General features: G+C 39.6%; 1 long non-coding RNA gene across 1 annotated transcript in view; it reads left to right on the top strand.

Moving 5' to 3' along the window:
- Positions 1 to 6,578: 6,578 nt before the first annotated feature.
- LOC116089338 overlaps positions 6,579 to 21,158 on the top strand; it is a 138,339-nt gene continuing 123,759 nt past the window's right edge. The window contains exon 1 of the long non-coding RNA XR_004118289.1: positions 6,579 to 6,800. This is a non-coding gene — a long non-coding RNA (uncharacterized LOC116089338). The remainder of the gene's footprint in view (positions 6,801 to 21,158) is intronic.

Genomic DNA, 21,158 nt, shown 5'->3' with positions numbered 1-21,158 from the left:
TATTCTGCACCCAACTCCCAAGTGCTAGACCTACAGACAATTAATTCTATCTGTACAGTTTCAACATTTGTATTTCTAAAGATGTTTAAGAGCTGGGTAAGCAGGATCTACAAATGGGATGTAGAGTAGAAATTGGCTCAATTTGTTCATATATGTGGATAATACATATTTCTGTAAGTAATAATATTTAGCCAAATTGAGTAAATAATTCAATTCAAAAGGAGGGGATAGAGAAAGAGCATGTGGGGAGAGACAGCTGAAATTGGGGAGCACTGAGGGGAGGTGTAGAAGCCTAGTGGAGTCTTCCTTGAATCTATGAGGGTGATCCTAGTGAGGATTCCTAGTGATGGGGGATATGAAATCTGATCTGGCCATCTTTTGTAGTCAATCAAGATACACAGTGGTGGGACTGGTCCAATAAACTGAGTGGTTGCCTGAGGGGGTCCCATGGAGACCCCTAAAACAAGCCAGGCCTATACCAGAGCAGAAGTTGACACAGTCATTTTCTGAAAACTAACAGTGGGACCCAATTGTTGAGGACAATATTCACACAAGTCAATGTAGAGAGGTTGAGCTGGTGCCTGTATGGAGCCCTCAACCCTGTGTTCTAGTCTCTGGTTTGGGAGAGTATTTGCAGGCTATAAGAAGAGAAACCTGGACACCAACTCAGCCACACAACTCTCAGCCTTCAATCTGTCCTGCCTCAAGATGTCCTGGGGCAATGGTGGCTCAGAACTTGTAGAAATAGACAAGTATTTAACTTAAGATCCACACCTGGAGAAGGATCCCATGCCTTACATTTCATGGATGGCCAGGAACTCAAGACTGGATAGCCCAGAGATCTAGGGTAGAACTAATTACAAACCAAACCAAACCAATCCAAACCAAACCCAACCCAACCCAAACCAAACAAACCAAATCAAACCAAACCATACCAAACCAAACCAAAATCAAACCCAAACCCAAACCCAAACCAAAGCAATAGAATATTTCCTAAGGATATTCTTCTACACTCATAGATTGGTGCCTTGTCTAGTTGTCATCAAAGAGGCCAACTTTAGCAACAGGTGGGAACAGGAGTAGAGACCACAGTATCTGTCATTATGTAGAGGGATATTGTTGAGGTAAATTATTAACCCAATTTACCAAATCAATCAATTCACAACTCAATTAATTGGTATACATGCTACTTGCCTGGATTGGACAGATCTACCACTACACTACTCTATTCCCATCTATTAGATCCCACAGGACTTGCAATTTCTCCAAGCCATGTACTTCAGCTCCATCTTCTTTCCACTTCATCCTCCTCTGTCTCCTCTCTCCACTTCTCCCCCAAACTTTTCAGCTTAACCTTCCCTCCTGCTGCCCAATCATTGGCCTTAGCCTTTATTTGAAAAGTTGAGGTGGGGAGAAGGTTCACAAGGCATCTGTATATATGATTTGTTCCTCATCTGTAGTGCTTTCCAGGAGAGGAGTATTAACATCAAAATATAAGACCAGGACTATCCACAGGATATCCACAGGATATGTGTGTGTGTGTATGTGTGTGTGTGTGTGTGTGTGTGTGTGTATGTGTATTGTTAAGGACATTATCCATACAAGTCAATGTAGAGAGGCTAAGCATATAGATAGATAGATAGATAGATAGATAGATAGATAGATAGATAGATAGATAGAGTCTAAACTGGAGGTCTCCATTGGGCCCTTCCCCTCAGATACTGAGGAACCCTGAAGATGCAGAGAAGAGATTGTAGGAACCAGAGGGGTTGAGGCCACCAGAAGAACACAGAACATAGCCCACTGAATCTACTGAGCAGGGCTCATATGGGCTTACTGAGACTAAAGCAGCAAGCATGGGGCCTGCATGGGTGGCCACAGGTCCTTGGTATAAATGTTATGGCTGATGGCTTGGTGTTTTGTATAACTCCTTGTTGTAAACCAGAACCAACATGAAAAGGATTAAAAGAGTCCTTCTTGAAATAGGAGTAAGATATGGACAGGAAAAGATTAAAGGAGATAAGAAGAGGTAGGCTAGCCATACTATACCGTACCCACGTGGGAGAAGTAAAACATTAGACAACACGAGGTCTGGTCACTCAGCCATCTTGAATTTAATGCTAATTCCTTTGTTCCCGCAACAGGTAAAATACTTGGGGCAAACCCCTCCCCCAAACTACATCGGTATAACAGTCCAATCAGAAACTTCCTTCTTGCAAATAGAGGTGGAGCTACTGAATGTAGCCGCTTCCACAACGCTGCGTTACTGTCCAGGCTTTGGGGAGGGAGACCACAACTCCTAACAGTGGAAGCAGGTGTATCTTTGACTGTTACTCCTATTGTGTTGCCGTGTCCAGTCTCGATATGAGGGCTTTTGCCTTAGTGCACCATGTGTTGTCTTGTTTGACTGTCATCTCTTGGAGACTCGTTCTTTTCTGAAGGAGAAATGGAGGGGGATAGATATTGGGGAAAGAGGGGCTAGGAAGAGTGTGGGGTGAGAGAGCAGAAACTGTGGTTGAGGTATATTGTATGAGAGAAGAATCTATTTTCAATAAAAATAAAAAGAACACCCTGCTCGTTATGACTACGTTCTGTTATCAGTCTCTAATATTTATTCATTGGATATTCAATATTGAATAGGAGCTTTAATCCTCAGTAGCATTTTTTTTAAAAAATGTCTTTCATATATTGAAGAGAATGAGCAGGATTTTTTTAAGCTACAGAGAACTACACATCTCAGTCAGCTATTGAATAACAATTATGAAATAACACCTTGTTTTCAAAACAATAAGAATGTTTATATAATAAAAAGGAAACTTCTAGCTTGCCAACAGATTGCACTGCAGCCTAATGCCGGTGGATTTGTAGTTCTCTGCCCCCCCCATACTACTGTAAATATATGTTCCTAAAAACAATATAAGATAAATTTTTAAAAATTTGTATAACTTATTTTATAAATATCTTTGTTAGTATTTTTTAAAATCTAGTTCATAAATAATTTCTTCCACTTCCTACCTGCACAGCTTTATAGATATTTAGAAGGGAATGCTTTGTTCCTGTCAAGACTGCAGTGGAGCAAGGATCTCACAGACACTAGAAAAGAACTTCACCACTGAGCTCTGCCCATGGCCCAATGAATTACCCTTCACATGTTCTTAAGAGCAAATGTGAGGAAGTATGGTTACTGAACTCAGAAAACACCCCTGCCTCCTCAAAAGTGAATTCTCTTAAATTATTCATTAAAAAACCCTACCCTTTCCTAAGTCTTTACACTATGTCCGTCTCACGTTTGAAACCTTCTCCGTTTATTCAACCATTATTTTCTCAGAATTCCTAATAGTTCTAGTTGTTTACAGTGTTTCTCCTTGATTTGATGCCCCAGCATAGGGGGATGCTGAAGTGGTCCTGCCGGAGTGGGTGGGTGGGTGGATGGCGGAGCACCCTCATAGAGACAAAGGGGAGGTGTGGAGAGGGCAGGTGTGGGATTCCGAGTTGTGAGTTGTGGAGGGGTGACCGAGAAGGGGGATCTCATTTGAGATGTAAATAGATGGAATGATTAATAAACAAACAAAGAAACAATGTTTCCCCTTGCTCTTTTCATTCCTTCAAACTTGAAGGAATGCTATTCTCTCTCTCAGCTGTGGAGCTTGCTGCTCTCAGTTGGTTCTCAGTTGGTTCATAGCCTTGATGACTAAACCCAGCTCCTTGTGGGCCAGACAGGCGCTGTACCACACAGTCAGTCAGATTCCTAGTCAGGGCTTTGCTTGGCACTCTCAGTACGTCATTGGCCAGTTTTTTTAGTTTTGCTTGATTTTTATTAATGAAAATGTTACCTGAGTGATACTTATCTAGATGATCACGTATTTTGTGAAATATACTTATTTTTCAGTCTGTGAATTTTAAAACTTTTGCATTTTGACCATTCTACTTCCTGTCACCTGCGCTTCTCAGCCACCCTCTCCCTTACTAGAAGGTTACTGTTTGTTGCTTGTAGATAGTAAGGGTTTTTTTTTTTTTTCTCTTTGACTAGGTCAGAGATGCCTTAGAATAAAAGATATTTGGGGCTTGGGGCACCTGATTATTTAAGTGCTGGCCATATTCAGCCATCCATATTCTCTTACTCCTCAAAGCATCATGGTCAATACCCCTCCCCCCCTTTTTTTAAACTTTAAAAGACAGCACAGATCTTCTTAGAGGGAAAATAAATGGCTGGATCTCACCTCATCCTGAATGAATTAGACTTGGCAGGCTTAGATGTCTAGAGCTGACTTGATGCTAAAATGTAGCTCCTTGTAGTAGTTATAATAAATTAAGGCTTCTGCCGGAGGCTGAAGTTATAAAAGCTAAGGGAGAAAAATATACCACCATTCTTTATATTTTGGGCTCTGTGAAGAATTTTGGTCCTCAGTGGGCTGACAGGACAAAATAGACAAATCTGATATTTTGGAAATTGTGCTAAGGTTTGTTGCAGAGCAGCTTGTGAGCGTCTTGTGTTTTTCTTTTCTTTTCTTTTTTTTTTTGAGATTTATTATATATGTATATATATACACATATACATACATACATATATATATATATATGAGTACACTGTCACTGTCTTCAGACATGCCAGAAGAGGGCATCATATCCCATTACAGATGGTTGTAAGCCACCATGTGGTTGCTGGGAATTGAACTCAGGATCTCTAGAAGAGCAATCCATGCTCTTAACCACTGAGCCATCTCTCCAGACCGTGAGCATCTTATATTAAACTATGAGTTATAGCAGTGTAGGGCTCAGAAGTGAGGCATGGTGTCTAGCTTGAGGCCTGTGGGGCATGCATATCCCATGGTTCCCACTTTTGAGTGACAGTATCATCCAGCTTTCTATGGAGGAGCATGCTGGTGGTTTTTATTTTCGCCAGCACTCCTTCCTGAAAACGTGAAGGTATTGTTAATTTAAAAGCTGCCACTCACTAGGCATGGCAACATTTTCTCACTTTTAAGTCCAGTGACAGGCAGAAGACAACGGTAATGGGTGCTTTGAGACAGGTGATGATTTTCTTCAGTTAATTGTATTAACTTTTTAAAGCTTGGGACAATGTTAAAAAAAAAAACTTGGAACATTTCGATAAGATGGCATTTCACATTAATTTCGTATAATTGAAATAAGTCTTAACCGGTTTTAGTTACAGTTGGGATATTGTGAATGGATTTTGGTTTTGCATATTTATTTTACGGTGACCAGATTTTAGAAACGGGTGCAATCTAAGGGTGCCCTGAAAACAGTTTTAAGGCACGGGTGTCCTGAGATGGACTCTACTTGATCTCTATCGTTTCCTTCCTGGTGGATTCCATCCTTACCAGAGACTTGCTGCCACCGCACCGCCCAGCAACTGGAAAGTACCCGGATGTCTCCCTGATGTCTCTAGCAGTCCATTTGTCCGTGTTCTCAAAACAATGTTGATGATGTGACTCTCTTGTCTTTCCAGTTATTATTTTTCACATTGTGACAAATTACGCGGGCATTTCCTGGCTTCAGGAGAGCCTGAAATATTAGCAGTGACAACAGTCGAAAATATGTGTTGAGAATCCGAGAGTGGCTCAAGTAACCGGGAGTTACAATTATCGGGGAAGCAACAAAGGAGAACAAGGGTTCATTCGGCTTCTGGTGCTGGGTCTAGAGGACACGAAAATAGAGATTAATCTCCTGGTTTCTGAACACAACCCAAGTGCAGACAACACACACACAAAATTATAGGGAAAGAAAGGAGAGAAAGTTGATCAGCGGCAACTGTGATCTGCATTTTATTATATTTAGAATGGTCAGCGGGACTTTCCCAAGCCTTAGGTTTTTCTTTGGGAGTAAAATGGATTTTTAAAAGTGTGTTTGTCTGTGCTGTGCCAGTATCGTTTACTAACAAATGACTGCAGCTGCATCCCAGTGGCCTTGCAGAGTCTTAATGTTGCTTCCAGATGTGCTTAATTTATTTCCAGGGTGTAACGTTTGCCGTGAGAGGCTTGGATGGCTTTCTCACTTATCAGCGCCAATTTCTTGGAGGTAGGTGAAACTTCAGTCTTCTCCTGCATGGTAAAACAGAACAAGAAGCCATTATGACTTCATTAATAGCAGATGAGAAGCCCTGAAGGATCCTGGGTAAAATTTAACATGGACTCAGTGTTTCAGGAGCATGTGCACCTGGACTGACATTACTGCAAGATTCAATTTTGTACAAACAGTGGCTCCTCAGGAATTTAAAAATTTAAAAATTTGAGAATTGTTCTTCGTTGTTCGCTTTCAGAAACTCCAGTGGTTGATTCGCTATAAAATATTAAGAGGATGAGATGAATCTGATTTTCAGCTGCCTACAGGACCACGGAATTGCAGCTGTGAATGCACTTTGAATATTGGGCATGAATAGTAATATAATGTATTTATTGCAGAGCAACCATATAACTTTTATTTGGGATCATATTAAAATGAAAATCCATTTAAATGTAAAATTCATAATGTATCTAGAACAATTGTGAGCAGGTTTAAAGTGATGTACAAACTTAACAGTAGAATTTAAGAGACATTTTTCATGGATATAAAATCAACTTGTTGAAGATCTTCAAGTGAGCTCCACTGAGCTTAACTACTCAGTAAAACAGATTATCTAAACTGACATCTATCAAAAGTATAGAGACCCCGTCCTGTGAATGATTTCAGTGCCAACGCCTGAACTGAGAGCCATGGTCTCGTATCTTCAACCTTTACTGTTCTTGGTAGAATAGCACATTTATCCTGATAATAATGACTGCAAGCTGCTTGGTACCTAGGTAAGGCTTTTTTATTTATTTGTTTGTTTATTTGTTTATTTATTTATTTATTTTGAATTTATAAACTCAGCTCCTTATTTCTTCTACCAGGGCTGTAGGAGCATGCAATCTACTCCAAAGGGTTAAACACTTATAAGAGTTGCTAAAATTACCCTTGAAAAATCATATTATCCACGGGAAAGAAAACTCTTGCACTTGTTTTGCATTGGTAGAAGAACCCTTATAGTGACCCATGTGTTAACATAGGTCAGTCAAGCATATGATTTGCCACATCCTTAGGTGACGAAAGCAAGCAACGTGATGGTCAACAGCTCACTTTTGGTAGTGTGTGAAATGACGAGGGCCAAGTATTTTGACAGGTAATGCAACCACTTAGAAGTACGCTGGGTCCTCGCCATGTGCCCACTCTGTGGGAATCAATAGGGTTTGCAAATGAATGAAATATGAATTCAATACACTAAGTGGATGACTATCTCCCTCAAACTTCCCTCACAGAGGTTTTTAAGTTAACATCAAAATATCTAACTAAATGGCCGGGAGATATGGCTTAGTGGTTAAGAGGTACAAGTTGCTCTTCCAGACGACCCAGTTCCCAGCAATGGTGGCTCCTGACCTTCAGTAAAACCAGTTCAGGGGATCTGATGCCTTCTTCTGGCCTCCAGGGCACTAGGCTTGCACACTTGTACAACTATATATGTGGACAAGACCTATAGACGTAAAACATTAAAAACTAAATATAGATCTATATCAAAAGGCTGGTCATAGGAAGTTACATTAGAACCTCCCAAGGTGTCCTGCATTTTATACTGTTCTTTGGCCTTGTAATAATCTTGTGTTATTTGAATAAAGTGATCAACCATAAAAGTTTTTTTTTAAAATTACCACAAATAGTTTACAGTCAAGACACTCACAAAATAATCACATACTTTTGACATTAGAAATCTGTTTTGAACCTTCAGCTTAAAATATTTGTTACATGGTGGGAGAGGTCCTGAGATCATGTCACCCTGGTTACATAATTAACTAATCTGAAGGTCATTGTTTTAGCTAGTTCTCCATAGTTGTAATATAATAAGGAAAGCTGAGTGACTTATGGAGAGAAGTTTATGTAGCTCAGGATGCTGGGAATCCAGCAGCATGGCACGTGTATGAGAAAGCATGGGGAATCTCTGGGCCTGCTTCAAAGCAGCCCACCCTGCAAGTGATGACTCAAACCCTGTCACTCTTGGTTGACTCCTCCTGTCCCTTAACACCCAATAACCTGATGGACTCGCCGTCTCTCAACCATGAAACTTTGCAAACAGACCTTCAAATGAATATGGGTAGACAATACATGTTAAGCTACAGCACATATTTTAACTGCAAGTGATTTTTAATTTTCTTTTTATTTTGATGTGTGTGTGTGTGTGTGTGTGGGTGGGTGGGTGTGTGGTATGTATAGTGTAGTGTAGTAGATGGTATTTGTACCTGTTCATGTGCATTTGTATGTAGGGGTCAGGGATCCATCCCAGGGGTCTTCTTGATAACGTTTCACTTTATTTCTAGAGACAGAACGTTTTGCTGAATCACTGATTCAGCAAGCCTGGCTTGTCACTAAGTCCTAGGAAGCTGCCTGAATCTACCTGCCCTGTGTTGGTATTGCAGAACCCACTGCTATGCCCAGCTTTCTCATGGGTACTGGAGCTCTAGACTTACCTGTATGCTTGCATAAGAGGCATTTTAGCAACCAAGCCATTACATCAGCCCCTTACGTGTGGGTGATTAATGCTACTATCTTTGTCTTCAGTCTGGTGGCCATGAAGTGGCAAGAGGCATGTCTCAAGGCAGGGTGTGGGGATACTGGAGTGTGAATCCACAGTTTGTGCATCTCTTGTGTTTACTTAGACAGGTCCAACCTCTGATAGATACCTGTTGTCCTGATTCTCCAGGTGGGTGCACATTGAGCTGAGTTGCCAGGTGTGTAGGCTAGAGGTTTTATCATAATGTGAATCTGATTAATATTTAGCACCAGGAATGATGAGAAACATGGCTTGAGGAATAAAAACTCAGAAGACAGCTTGTAGAAAAGATTTCAAATTAGATGTTTAAGTTTTAAGTTGAGGATTCAACATTGCCATTATGGTCTGTAAGTATGCTTTTAGGAATATACAAAGTGATCCATTTTTATGAACTGGATGCTACCCTTCATTGTCTGTAAATTTCAATGGAGACTTTGAAAAAAAAAAAAGGACTTACCAGAATTTTTTTGTGTTACCATCCATAAACTCATAGCAATTCTACAAACAATGATTATGCTTCTGTTGAAGTTTTATGTGTATACATTTCAGTGACTGAGAAGTAAAACGAACTCCAAACCACTGCTAGCAAGAATAAATTGGCTTTCCATTCCTCTTATAGGCAAATATAGCTTAAGAAGCAGTAAGAAAAAGTACAATTAAAATGGAAAGAAAGGCATTAAAGGAGTCTGAGAATATTATCAAATAGAAGTCTATCGTATAATTTTTCTAGATTTTGTATTTTTTTATTTTCAGTTTCTTTAAGATATGTTTGTTTCTCACTCCTTTTCTTACATTAATTTGGTTTTTGGACTCACTTTTGCTTTCTTAATGGGAACAGTTTCTGAAAGAGAACTACTAACTTAATGTACGGGTGCAAGCATTATTTTTTTGTCATTGAATTTAGGCTTTGAGAAGCTCAGTCTTGCTGCTGACCTTGGTAAAGGTGCTGTCTGTCTGTCTTGGGGACCTGCCCCTTGGTCGGTTCTGATTTGGTTGGTAATCTGCTACAGTTGTGAGAACCCAGCACTCGACTCCATAGGATTTGCCCCCTAGAGTTTGGGAAACTTTAAGTTTGCTAGAAGCCATTGCAAACATTTCATCTGCTTTTGGTTTGTGGGTTCTGAGCTCATGTTTTCCAAATGTCACATTTGGAATGTGAAACTCAGGAATTTTCAAGCATTTTGATCAAGTCATTGATTTTATTCATTGTCTTCTGTGAATGAACAATTCATGATGTGTAGCTTCTTTGTAAGCTTTCTCCTTATATATTATATTATGTAATCTTATTGAACTGACATGTTCTTTGAAAGGCTAAAAGCATTTGAGGATGTGTGCTTTGAGAAGAAAGGTGAACTCATTAGCTTCATTTTCTAAATATTTTAATAATGTTACTGAAGCCTGGAATGCCATTTTTACTCAGCTATCTCTTGTTTTTCTGCCACAACTTAGCACTTATAGTGAATGTAGTGAATGGCAATACATATTAATAAGCAGGCTGCTTAATAAGACTCAGGTTAATGATTATAATTATTCCTACATGGTGTATGCTGACAGTGTGTGCAAAGATATTCACTCCTCAAAAAAATAAATAAATAAAAATCCAAGATTTTTACAGATAATTTTGATACCCAGTTGTTATCTGAGTAGATTAACAATGCTGTAATCCTTGGCTTCTCTCTCTCTCTCTCTCTCTCTCTCTCTCTCTCTCTCTCTCTCTGTATGTGTGTGTGTGTGTGTGTGTGTCTCCTTCAAAAAAGGGAACATTTTAATTACCTAGGAATCATGTCTGTGGTTGAAATTGAGTGGTGCCAGTAACTTTTCAGGAGATATCTGAAAGAAACTTTCCAATCTTGCAAACATGAGTACCATAAATACTCCAAGATATGCATTGGTGCAGGTCAATGACTCAGCTCAGTGTGTGACTGAAGTTGCTTCCTAGCTTGAGGTGAAATGGTAGTTTTTGATTGACCATGCCCAAAGAATGACATTTTAAAGTGTAGCTCTGTTTCCCATAGTCCAATTGTTCTACTCACAATTACTCTTATACCTAAACCACACAAAGATCCAACAATGAAAGAGAACTTCAGACCAATTTCCCTTATGAACATCGATGCAGAAATAATCAATACAATTTTCACAAACCAAATCCAAGAACACATCAAAACGATCATTCACTATGATCAAGTAGGCCTCAGCCCAGGAATGCAGGGATTGTTCAATAAATGGAAATCCATAAACATAATCCACCACATAAGCAAACCCAAGTCTCCTCTTAAGTGTTCATGACAAATGACCGGTTCATATTCTGGCTTCCACTTCTTAATCACTATTCCACTTCTTAATCACTAGGCAGTTTATCTTTGGAGATGTGCTAAACACTTCAATCAGGGCTCTGGAGCAGAACACTGCTACCCTCTTGAGCCTGCCAGGGAAGGGCAACACTTGAAGCTGGCCAACGAAGGATAGAAGTAGACTGATGTTGGGGCCTCTGACAGAGCAGGAGCATTGATCAGCTCTAGATTGTTCTGACTTAGATTTGCTAAAAATTTACTCTTTCAAATGAACCTTGATAATTTGAGTTGGGAAAGTAGACTCCAATAGACAGGGACATTCCTCCTCCTCTGGGGGGGGGGGTGAACTCTATTAATTTGAGCTTATATGAATTCTTTTGTGAATTGTTCATGAATTAAAACACTCTTTCATTTAACTATAAGATGTTTAGGGTTTAAGTTCAAAAGGCACAAGTTTGTGGAGTCTACTTTAAACAGAGTGGAAGAGTGGATGGTGAACACAATCCACATACTTCTGTCTCTCAGGTTTCAGAAACTGCAAGTCCTATGCGTGGGCAATTTCAAGCCGCCTTCCCCTCTTCACACTACTTAATTTTCTCTCAGGGTCTACAGTGCCCACTGCAGCTTTGGGTCCCATAGATCTTAATGGCCTTCTTAAAGGCCACCCACTTTGTAGGGTTTTCTAAGCGGCTCCTTTCTTTCTAAACTATCTTTCATTCCCTTTCCTTCCTTCTTGGGTGAACCTGTGCCCCACTGGTTGCTGGGGATCTTATACAAGCTACAATTATCCTTGACAGTGTGTGTTAACATTCTGTGAATATTTTGGTGTTACTTGCAACATCGTGAATTTCATGTATGTAGTCTTCCAGTGATTTATTTATAGATATTTGGCCACCATAAATAAGTTGTCTGCTGACTAGATGCATGGATTAGTGAATATTAGAAAACCACTGTACGTTTAAGTTACTTTGTAAAGTATACCTCTAGAAGCCTGTGAGTATGGATAATATTCAGTACATATTTGTTAATGGGAAATGAATGCTAACCAATTAATAGGCTATTCTTTGAAGAGTTAGGGGGTGGCCAACAGACATTCTCAATGCTCGGGTCTCTTTAATAATTCCCTGCTAGAATAAATTCGATTTTTAAAGATACTCTCTGGTTCTTACATTTAATTGAAAAGAACAATTCTTAAGAATATGAATATACAAATTAAGTTTATTAAATTGTCAAAAATAATTATGTATAATGTCACACATAAGTGTGTATGACAGGAATGTCATCATTATGTTTCATGGTGACCTTTTAGCATTTATGTAAGTTCTACTTCAGGTATAATTCTGTTGAAACTCTTAGCACCATTGAGCAGATAATAGTGAGGCGTTGTCCAATACCAATGATGTCAGTACTTTTATTTACTAGAAAAAAGTCAAGATGAATTTAAAATAAAAAGCCATCCATTAGTACTACATCCAGTTGGTATTTATTGTACATACACAGCTAATTCCTTTTCTATAAATATATTTATCTATATGAAAAATGTATATTCCATTCGTCATCTGAGGGCAATCTTTGCTCCAGTGTTTTTGCCCGAGTCTTCAGCATGACTCTCCGAGGGAATGGTCTTCCTGGAGCATTCTTTTAAATAGGGAATTTCAGCTGGAATTTCTAATATTCACTAATCCATGCATCTAGGCGTGGTGGCGCACACCTTTACTCCCAGAACCTAGGAGGCAGAGGCAGCCAGATTTCTGAGTTTGAGGCCAGCCGGTTCTACAGAGTGAGTTCCAGGACAGCCTGGGCTACACAGAGAACCCTGTCTCCAAAACCCAAAAACCAAAAAAAAAAAAAAAAAAAAAAAAAAAAAAAAAAAAAAGAAGAAGGCAACATTATTTGCTAGTAAGTTTCTGTAGCTTTGCTGTATGTAGAGTTTTCCACACTATTGGACTTTGTGCATTTTGCTCATATGGACAGTACAAGAGAGAACATATGATCATGCATATTTTCCCCTTTTGAAGCAATGCATTCAACTCTGTTAAATTCAAATGAGTGAGTACCAGACTGTGTGTGAGTCTCTCCCTGGGGCTAAGATAGACCTGCCCCCTAGTTACTCCACTTCCTTTGATAAGCTTTTATATATTAAACAGTAAAAAATAAAACAGCAAACGTTATTCAGTAGAGAGCTAAAAGCTCAATGTACGGTAAACGGAGACCGAAGAGATAGAAGACTGCGTGTGGATTTTGCATGCTGAGCTTCATAAAACACAAGCATGAATTTCCTCTCACAGTGAGTGTGGTCCAACATTAAATGAAGCATGGGGCGCGATTGCCCGAGATAAGATCAGTGGTTGGGGAGCGTACAGCAAGCTGTTTTACCCACACCAGCTCTAATGTCACTCTTCTGACCTATTAGACCCTCTTGGTGTACATCTTTGCAGATTTTTGCTAGTTCTCAGAAATGTATTAAAGAGCCCTATGGGCTATAACAAAAAATTACTGAATATTTTTTAATGTCTCACATGTTGAAAGTCCTAATTTTCATTACATAAGAAATAACTACCGATCGTGCCATTAAATCCTGACTCTTTGGACTTGTGAACGCTAATGGCTGGGCTGCAGAACTTCAGCTTTCCTGTAATCGTTTTTCCTGGTTTCCTGTGGTGGATATGTATCGAACATAAGAAATTAGCTGCAGAGAGAATTAGAGGGTGTAAGCCTGAGTCATGTAAATGCCAAAAGCTTTTTGTGACATTTTTCAGACTTTAAAAATGGAAATATGTTATTTGCACAGTAGCTCCTGATGGAATATGACATACTGCAGCGATGTGGTGAGTTTAAGATTGGGCTGCAGGCCATTAGGAACCCTCTGTGTGGGAGCCTGTGGCCTCTGCAGGAGAATGGGAGCAAGCTGCTGGGGAGAAGTAGGGCTTTGGCTGATGAGCAAAAAGATTCCTCATTCCACCAAGAACTGCTAACGAGAACGAAGGGCTTGCTTGAACCTGTTTTCATGCACATGGCTTAGCAACGTAATTTTCAAGTTTGAGGTAACTTGTTTTTGTTCCAGATGCTCTTACATCACCATATCAGCTTGGGAAAAAAGTCCCAGGTTAAGCGTATACCTCAGCCCCTGCAATTCTCCCAGGCAAAGCCCCGTAACTCTTGAACTACGACATCTCTGAGTTGTCTCAGAATGCTGCCTGCTCCGTCTTTATACCAGAGAGTGAATGTCGGGATTCACAGCAGAACAGGGTCGGGTGGAACGCACAAGACACCCTGTGCCATACTGCCCCCACCTCCGTTCCTAACCTTTCCCCACTTTAGAGGGAGCCATTCACAGAGGCAGGAACCTGATCTGGTTTCACCAAAGGTCACGTAAGGTCCAGATGTAGGATCTCTGCAGAGGACTTTTCTATTTCTGGGGCAGTCTTACAACACACTGAGCTCTCACCTCCTGAAACTGCACAGGCATCGAAAACCTCATACTAATTTTTATGTTTTGCTCAGACTGGAATGTACCACCCAAGAAACAAACTTGTTTTTACCTCATCTCCTGCTTTGTGTGAAAGAAAATTCACCATTTATTTATTGAAAAATAACTAGACCATGAATTTGGAGAAAAGAGGCAATTTATATCTGGAAGATGAAAAGGTAAATGTCCAATGAAATTCTTGAAAGAATTCCGTAGTGTAGACTGCATAAATGATTATTAACTAAGCCAAATGAAACAGCGCAGGGGGCAGACGATCTGGTTTTGGCTTCAGGAATGCCTTCTGGAAGGAAACCTTAGCCCAGCCTTCTCTCTGTGCCCCCATCAACACGATCCTGTTATTCCCATTATCTTCTCAATGATGTTTAATAACGCCACCGAGCATTCTGTCCCAGCTGACCAGCTTTTCACAAATCCCATCCTCTCTCTTCATCTCAAGGAAACGACGTGTTGGTCCAACTCCAGATCTTTCCTCACTTCTCTTCTCCCTGTGTTCCCTGCCTCTGTGTGGCCTTGGCTCTTTAGCTCAGCTACCTCGGGCTCTTTAACTAATAGCTAAGCCTCTTGTCTCACACTAATACTTTATTTTCACTGTTTATACAACAACAAATAAATTGTGTGATTGTGACATCCTGATACATCTTTTTCCTTGTCTACTCATGTCCAGACATCTTGAAGTGCGTTTGAGTTAGACAAAAAGTATTTAACTGTCTCCTGGGAAACATTAAAACCTGTAATCTATGCTCATCTGAGGATCTTCCTGTTTGCCACACACACAAAATAAATACTCAGCATCAGAGTGGCTCCCAGTTTGGCCCTTCTCCTCTGATGGATTTGTTGTGTTGTGTGCTCCACTGCACAAAGGCCAAGGTGGCAGCTGTATGGCTTCATGGATTATCATTCATTTTTACAACCACATCTTTTTCACGTTTAGCTCTCATTGCCTGACATCTCTTCTTTATCTTACGAATATGTAGTTGTTCTTTGATCCACCCCGTGCTCCTAAACGCCATCTCTTTTATTCTTTTACATTCTTGGTCCTCAGATGCCGAGTGTGCAAGCCTTTGCAATTTGATACATATTTATCTCTTTATAAATCCTGTACTGTTAAAAAGTCCTTTTATGATCGTGGATTTATTTTGTTTTTGGAGTCCTAGCTCTTAGCACCCTATTCACAAAGGAAGGGTTCCAACGCTCCTGCTGCAATCATGAAAAGAGTAGAAATCCAATCCAGTGACAATGGTAGACATGGATGAGCAGAGTCTGACCTCAGAGCAGCAAGGTCACAGCATGTATGAGCACTGTCATGTTGCCTTGAGCAGAATCCCTCTTCTCTTTGAGGCTTACCCATCAGTGCCATGGGAAGAAGCATCACTGTGCTAACAATGAGATACTTACTGCATCCTGTTAAGAGAATTTCACTGCAGGCTTAATCATTGCTCACCTTGGTGTCAGCTTGTTTTCCCTTTATTACCTAACCATCCACTAGTCCAGGGGGGTTCCTACAGCCTCCAGGCTTCTCAAGATATGTCAGACCATATTATATATCTGTATTTTATACCAACTGAAATGTAAGGGCTTTCTAAACTCACCAGAGAAACCCTTGCCCCTGACTAATCTATGCCAAGATGCGAACAGACATAACTTGGCCTTGCGTTTGTCATTCTTGCTTAGCTAGTTATGAGGAGAGTTAGCTTAGCCAGGGTGATAAACAGCACAAATGAAACCAACAGAGAACAGAATAGTTTTATGATGTTACCATTAATTCTAAATACCAGGTGGAGGATAGACACCGGAGGCCAGACTCTGCACCTGCTCCCAACCATGTGTCGCAGCTTGGAATTTTGTTTTGCTCCAGGGGCTCTCAGAAGGGTTCTGAGAGGTGGGTTAGCTACCATTCAAGGAAAAGTTATCTGGAAACCGGTCAGTTTTGTCAATTTCAAATCAATATTCCAAGAACATTAAACAAAATAAAGCTGAGCTGTTCTAGACGACTCTCCTATTGGAACCCTCTGGCAAGCAAAGGCAAGGCACTCTGACACATCGTGAAATATATATACCATGAGGCATATACACTGTCAAAAGTGCCTTGACTTTTAACCAGTATGAAAGCCAGAGTTCAGTGCTGTGTGATGTTTTAGAATATTGTTGAATCTGTCTCTGGTTAGATTCTATAAAGCTTCATCAGCCTCAGGTCACGGACATCATGTTTATAACCAATGTTAAAAGGGCTGAGATACAAGTTTTTATACGAAGGTTTAATACTTAACTAATAAAATGTTAGGATCCCTTTTCTGTTTACCTATCATAAATTAACTTAAGAATACTAGATGTCACATAATTGATGCATATTAAAATAGATTAATGCAAAACAAAGAGTGGAATTTGTGATCTCTTTCAATTTTCAGGATATTTCATGGCCACAATTAACAGGCAATTAGGCAATATTTACCTTTTTCCGTAGTTGCATTATTTACTGTGCCACTCTCGAGAGCTAGTATCATGGCTGTCACTTTTTAAGATGCCGTAGTAACTTTGATACATAGTTTTATACAAGTCTAGTGCCATAGCAAACTTACCAAAGGAAAACCAACTGAAACAGAAAATACCTGTGAGTTATCATGCCTCAAGCTCTTTTGGGATGTTTTACTGTCTTTGCTTGGGAACTCAACTGTATTCTGAAGTCAATCTCAATTTAAGAGTGAAAGATTTGCTGGGCGGTGGTGGTGCACACCTTTCATCCCAGCACTTCGGAGACAGAGGCAGGTGGATTTCTGAATTTGAGGCCAGCCTGATCTACAGAGTGAGTTCCAGGACAGCCAGGGCTACACAGAGAAACCCTGTCTCAAAAAATCAAAGGGAAAAAAAAAGAGTGAAAGATTTGAAGGCCTTGTTTCTGCTTTAATTTCATTTCTTTTGTTCAGTGTTGGTATCTGTAACTAATTAGTGAGATCGTCGATGTCTCACTAATATGTAACCTCTCTGCTTTGGCTCTCTCTACATATTAATACATATTAATACCTGCATTTGTTGCTGCCTTAAAATTATTTTCATGAAAATTTGGTTTTACCTCTCATGTTATTGAATCATTACTACTACTGCTACTACTACTACTACTACTACTACTACTACTACTACTACTATTAGTTTTTATGGATGTTTTGAGTTCATGCTAAAAAGTTATTCTTGCTAATATATTTATAGACAATAAGTTGTTATAAAAAGTAAAATTTAAAGAGTTTATAGTATTAATTGTGCTGTTTGGGGCCCACACAGCTCTTAATTAGTTGTTTCTAGTAGCTGTGTGTTTTGTTTCTTTCTCTTGTGTTGTTTTTTTTTTCTAGAACCTCTCTAATCTTTTGTGTTTATTAAATTTATTTACTTATCCACTTGACAACGCCATATCAACCCTTCCTCTCTTCCCAGTACCCCATTCACACAAGTCCTCCCCTGATTGTAGGCAGGCAGGCACCAGGTTCAGGGACAGCCCCTGCTCCAGTTCTTTAGGGGACCTGCATGAAAACCAAGCTGCTCATCTGCTACATATGTGTGGGGGTCTTCCACTTGATGTCATGTCTTTCTGCTGGAGGTGGGCTCTACAAGTTCCCTCTCCCCACTGTTGGGCATTTCATCTAAGATCCCTCCCTTTGAGTCCTGAGAGTCTCTCACCTCCTGAATCTTTAGCACTTTGTAGAGGTTCTCCCCACTTCCCACAGTGACCCTGTCCCCAAAGGTTGCATATTTCCATTCATTGTGCTGACCCTCAGGGCTTCTCTGTGGTCTCCTCACTCATACCTGATCATGGTCCCCCTTTCCCTTCCCTGTCCCCACTCAGGTCCCTCCCTCCTTCTGACCCGCTACCCCTGTGATTGCTTTCTTCTCCCTCCCAAGTGGGTTTGAGGCATCCTCACTTGGGTCCTTGTTAACCTTTTGGAGTTCTGAGGATTGAATCTTGGATACTCTGTATTTTTTTTTTTTTTTTTGACTAATATCGACCTATTAGTGAGTATGTGCCATGTATGTCCTTTTGGGTCTGAAGTACCTCACTCAGGATAATATTTTCTAGTTTTATCCATTTGTCTGCAAAACTCATGATGTCATCATTCTTAATAGCTGAATAGTATTCCATTGTGTAAATGAACCACATTTTCTGTATCCATTCTTCTTTTGTTTCTCACTTCTGACTATTACAAATAAGACCGCTATGAACATAGCAGAGCATGTGCCCCTGTGGCATGGTGGGGCATCTTTTGGGTATATTCCCAAGAGTGGTATAGCTGGGTCTTCAGGTATATCTATTTCCAATTTTCTGAGGAACCTCCAGATTGATTTTCAGAGTGGTTGTACCAGTTTGTAATCCCACAAGCCATGGAGGAGTGTTCCTCTTTCTCCACATCCTGGACAACATGTGTTGTCACCTGAGTTTTTGATATTAGTCATTCTGATTGGTGTAAGCTGGAATCTCAGTGTCATTTTGATTCACATTTCTCTGATTACTAAGGAGTTTGACCATTTTTTTAAGTGCTTCTTGGCTGTTCGAGATTCCTTTAATGTGAATTCTGTTTAACTCTATACCCCATGTTTTGATTAGGTTGTTTTATTTTTTTTGGAGGTTCACTTCTTGAATTTTTTATATATTTTGTATATTAGCCCTCTATCAGATGTGGGGTTAGTGAAGATTTTTTTCCCCAATTTGTAGGTTGCTGATTTGTCCTATTGACTATAGAAGATTGCCTTATAGAAGATTTTAACTTGTTTAATTTTTGTTTTTTGTTTTCTGGAAATCAATTATTGTGGGGAGCCTCAGCTGCCACCCTATACATATATATTGAACACCTGGTCTCCAGCCAGAGCAAAGAGCATTGAGATAAACAAGCCTTAGTTGGAAAAGCTGAGTGCCTCTAGTTTGTGATGCAAGCTGGTATGATTTCCCGCAGCCTATTATACTTTACCACGTAGCTGATGCTGATTGGGACCAGGGAAAGAATTTAACCTGCGAGGACTGGGGGCTGGATATAGATAGATATAGAATTAGAGGTAAGTATGTAGATTTAGGAGTAAGTATGTAGAATTAGGGCTGGTGATGGGTTAGAAGAGTAAGTATGTAGAGATAGTAAGTAAGTATGTAGAATTAGGGCTGGTGATGGGATAGAAGAGTAAGTACGGGATATAGAAAAGTAAGTATGATAGATAGGAGTTAAGGATGTAAGGATAGAAGTAAGATGTAGGAATAGAACTAAGAATAGGAATAGGAGTAAGTAGAAATAGTAATAAGATGTAGAAGCAAGATGTAACTAATAAAATGTAAGTAGAAATAAGTAAGATGTAACAAGCAAGATTACAAGGATCCTAATAAAACTGCTTGGGGAAGAGCTCGTTGTTTGCCTCCTTACTTCCACTGGACGGGTAAGGCGGCCAACAAATTATCTGTCTTTTAAAATTGTAGTCACCTTAGTTTTCAATATATGTGTATATAGTAACCAATTTAAGTTCACCACCAATTACCATGATTACACCTCACAAGTAGATAGTACCTTTTAGTAGAGTGTATAGAATTCCTTTGTCCTGTTCTTTGTGGTGTTTCTGTCATCCATTTCCTTTACCTATATGCTTCACCACACGAAGCATTACATTATCTTTAACAAATGCTTCTATACATGGATAGAAGCATTTTCCCAACTTTAATTTTTTTTCCGGAGTTTTCTGTGGGGAGCCCCATGTCTCAGTCCTAGGCTTTGCTCTTTTGGAAGAACATTGGATCATTTATCTCAAACATGTTTGCTGGTGATAATCTCTCTTGATTGCTATTTATGTGAAAAGTCTATTTTCATTTCTCAGGCTTACATTTTGTGGCATAGTTTGTCATTGTCTTGTTCCATGCTTTACCACGTTCTCCAGCTTCCTAGCCTCATGCTTTCTCCCACTGCTACATTTTGGTGTGATTCCTTATTAGAGATTTGATCCCTCTGCACAGCAGCTTTTGTAAGATTTTCTCTTTATTTCATTTTTCCTAAAATTTGAATATATGTTCAGTGTATTTTTTTTAATTCTCCTAGGACTTGGTTATGTGAGTGAGCTTCCAAGGTCTCTGATTCACTAATGTCTGTCCTACACTAATTTAGAAACATTCCATTATTAAGTGATCTCTGTTCACTCCTTCCTTGTGACATTCCCAGCACATAAAAGATACTCATTGGAAATGTTTTCAAGTTCTTGGATGGATGCTATGGTTTCCTGTTTTACAGGCTTTCTTCTTTTTTAATTGCTTTCTCTGTACTTGACTAGTTAACTATAGCAATCCTCACTATATTTGCTTCAGCTTTAGCTATGCCCAGTCTGCTAATGAACCTCCTAAATACATTTTTTTAAAAAAAATTATATTGAAGTTATTTTTGATTGCTAGAATTAAAAACAAACCAACAAGAAATATTTTGTAGAGAAATTTTAATCTAGCAACTGATCATATCCAAAGACCTTCTAGGTCTATGTGATCCAACTGGAATGCAGACACTCCACACACCTTTAATCCCTATGGCTGTACATAGGAATACAGACATACCCTTAATATACATCCTTCATCCCAAATGATGTAGGTAACGTTAGTTTATAGAAGGAAGCAGTTGTCTTTGAAAGTGATATTTAATTGAGCCAGACAAAATGATGAATCAGAGAAAGATTTGACAGAGTATGTTGGAGAGAGGATATGCCCAACTCACAAGAACAGTACAGAAAAGAGGACTTAAGTCACAGCAGAGAGAGAGAGAGAGAGAGAGAGAGAGAGAGAGAGAGAGAGAGAGAGAGA

Source organism: Mastomys coucha, unplaced genomic scaffold (assembly GCF_008632895.1).
Source record: "Mastomys coucha isolate ucsf_1 unplaced genomic scaffold, UCSF_Mcou_1 pScaffold14, whole genome shotgun sequence".
Classification (NCBI taxonomy): domain Eukaryota; kingdom Metazoa; phylum Chordata; class Mammalia; order Rodentia; family Muridae; genus Mastomys; species Mastomys coucha.
The sequence above is the reverse complement of the archived record's forward strand: the minus strand, read 5'-3'. Positions and strand labels throughout refer to the sequence as shown.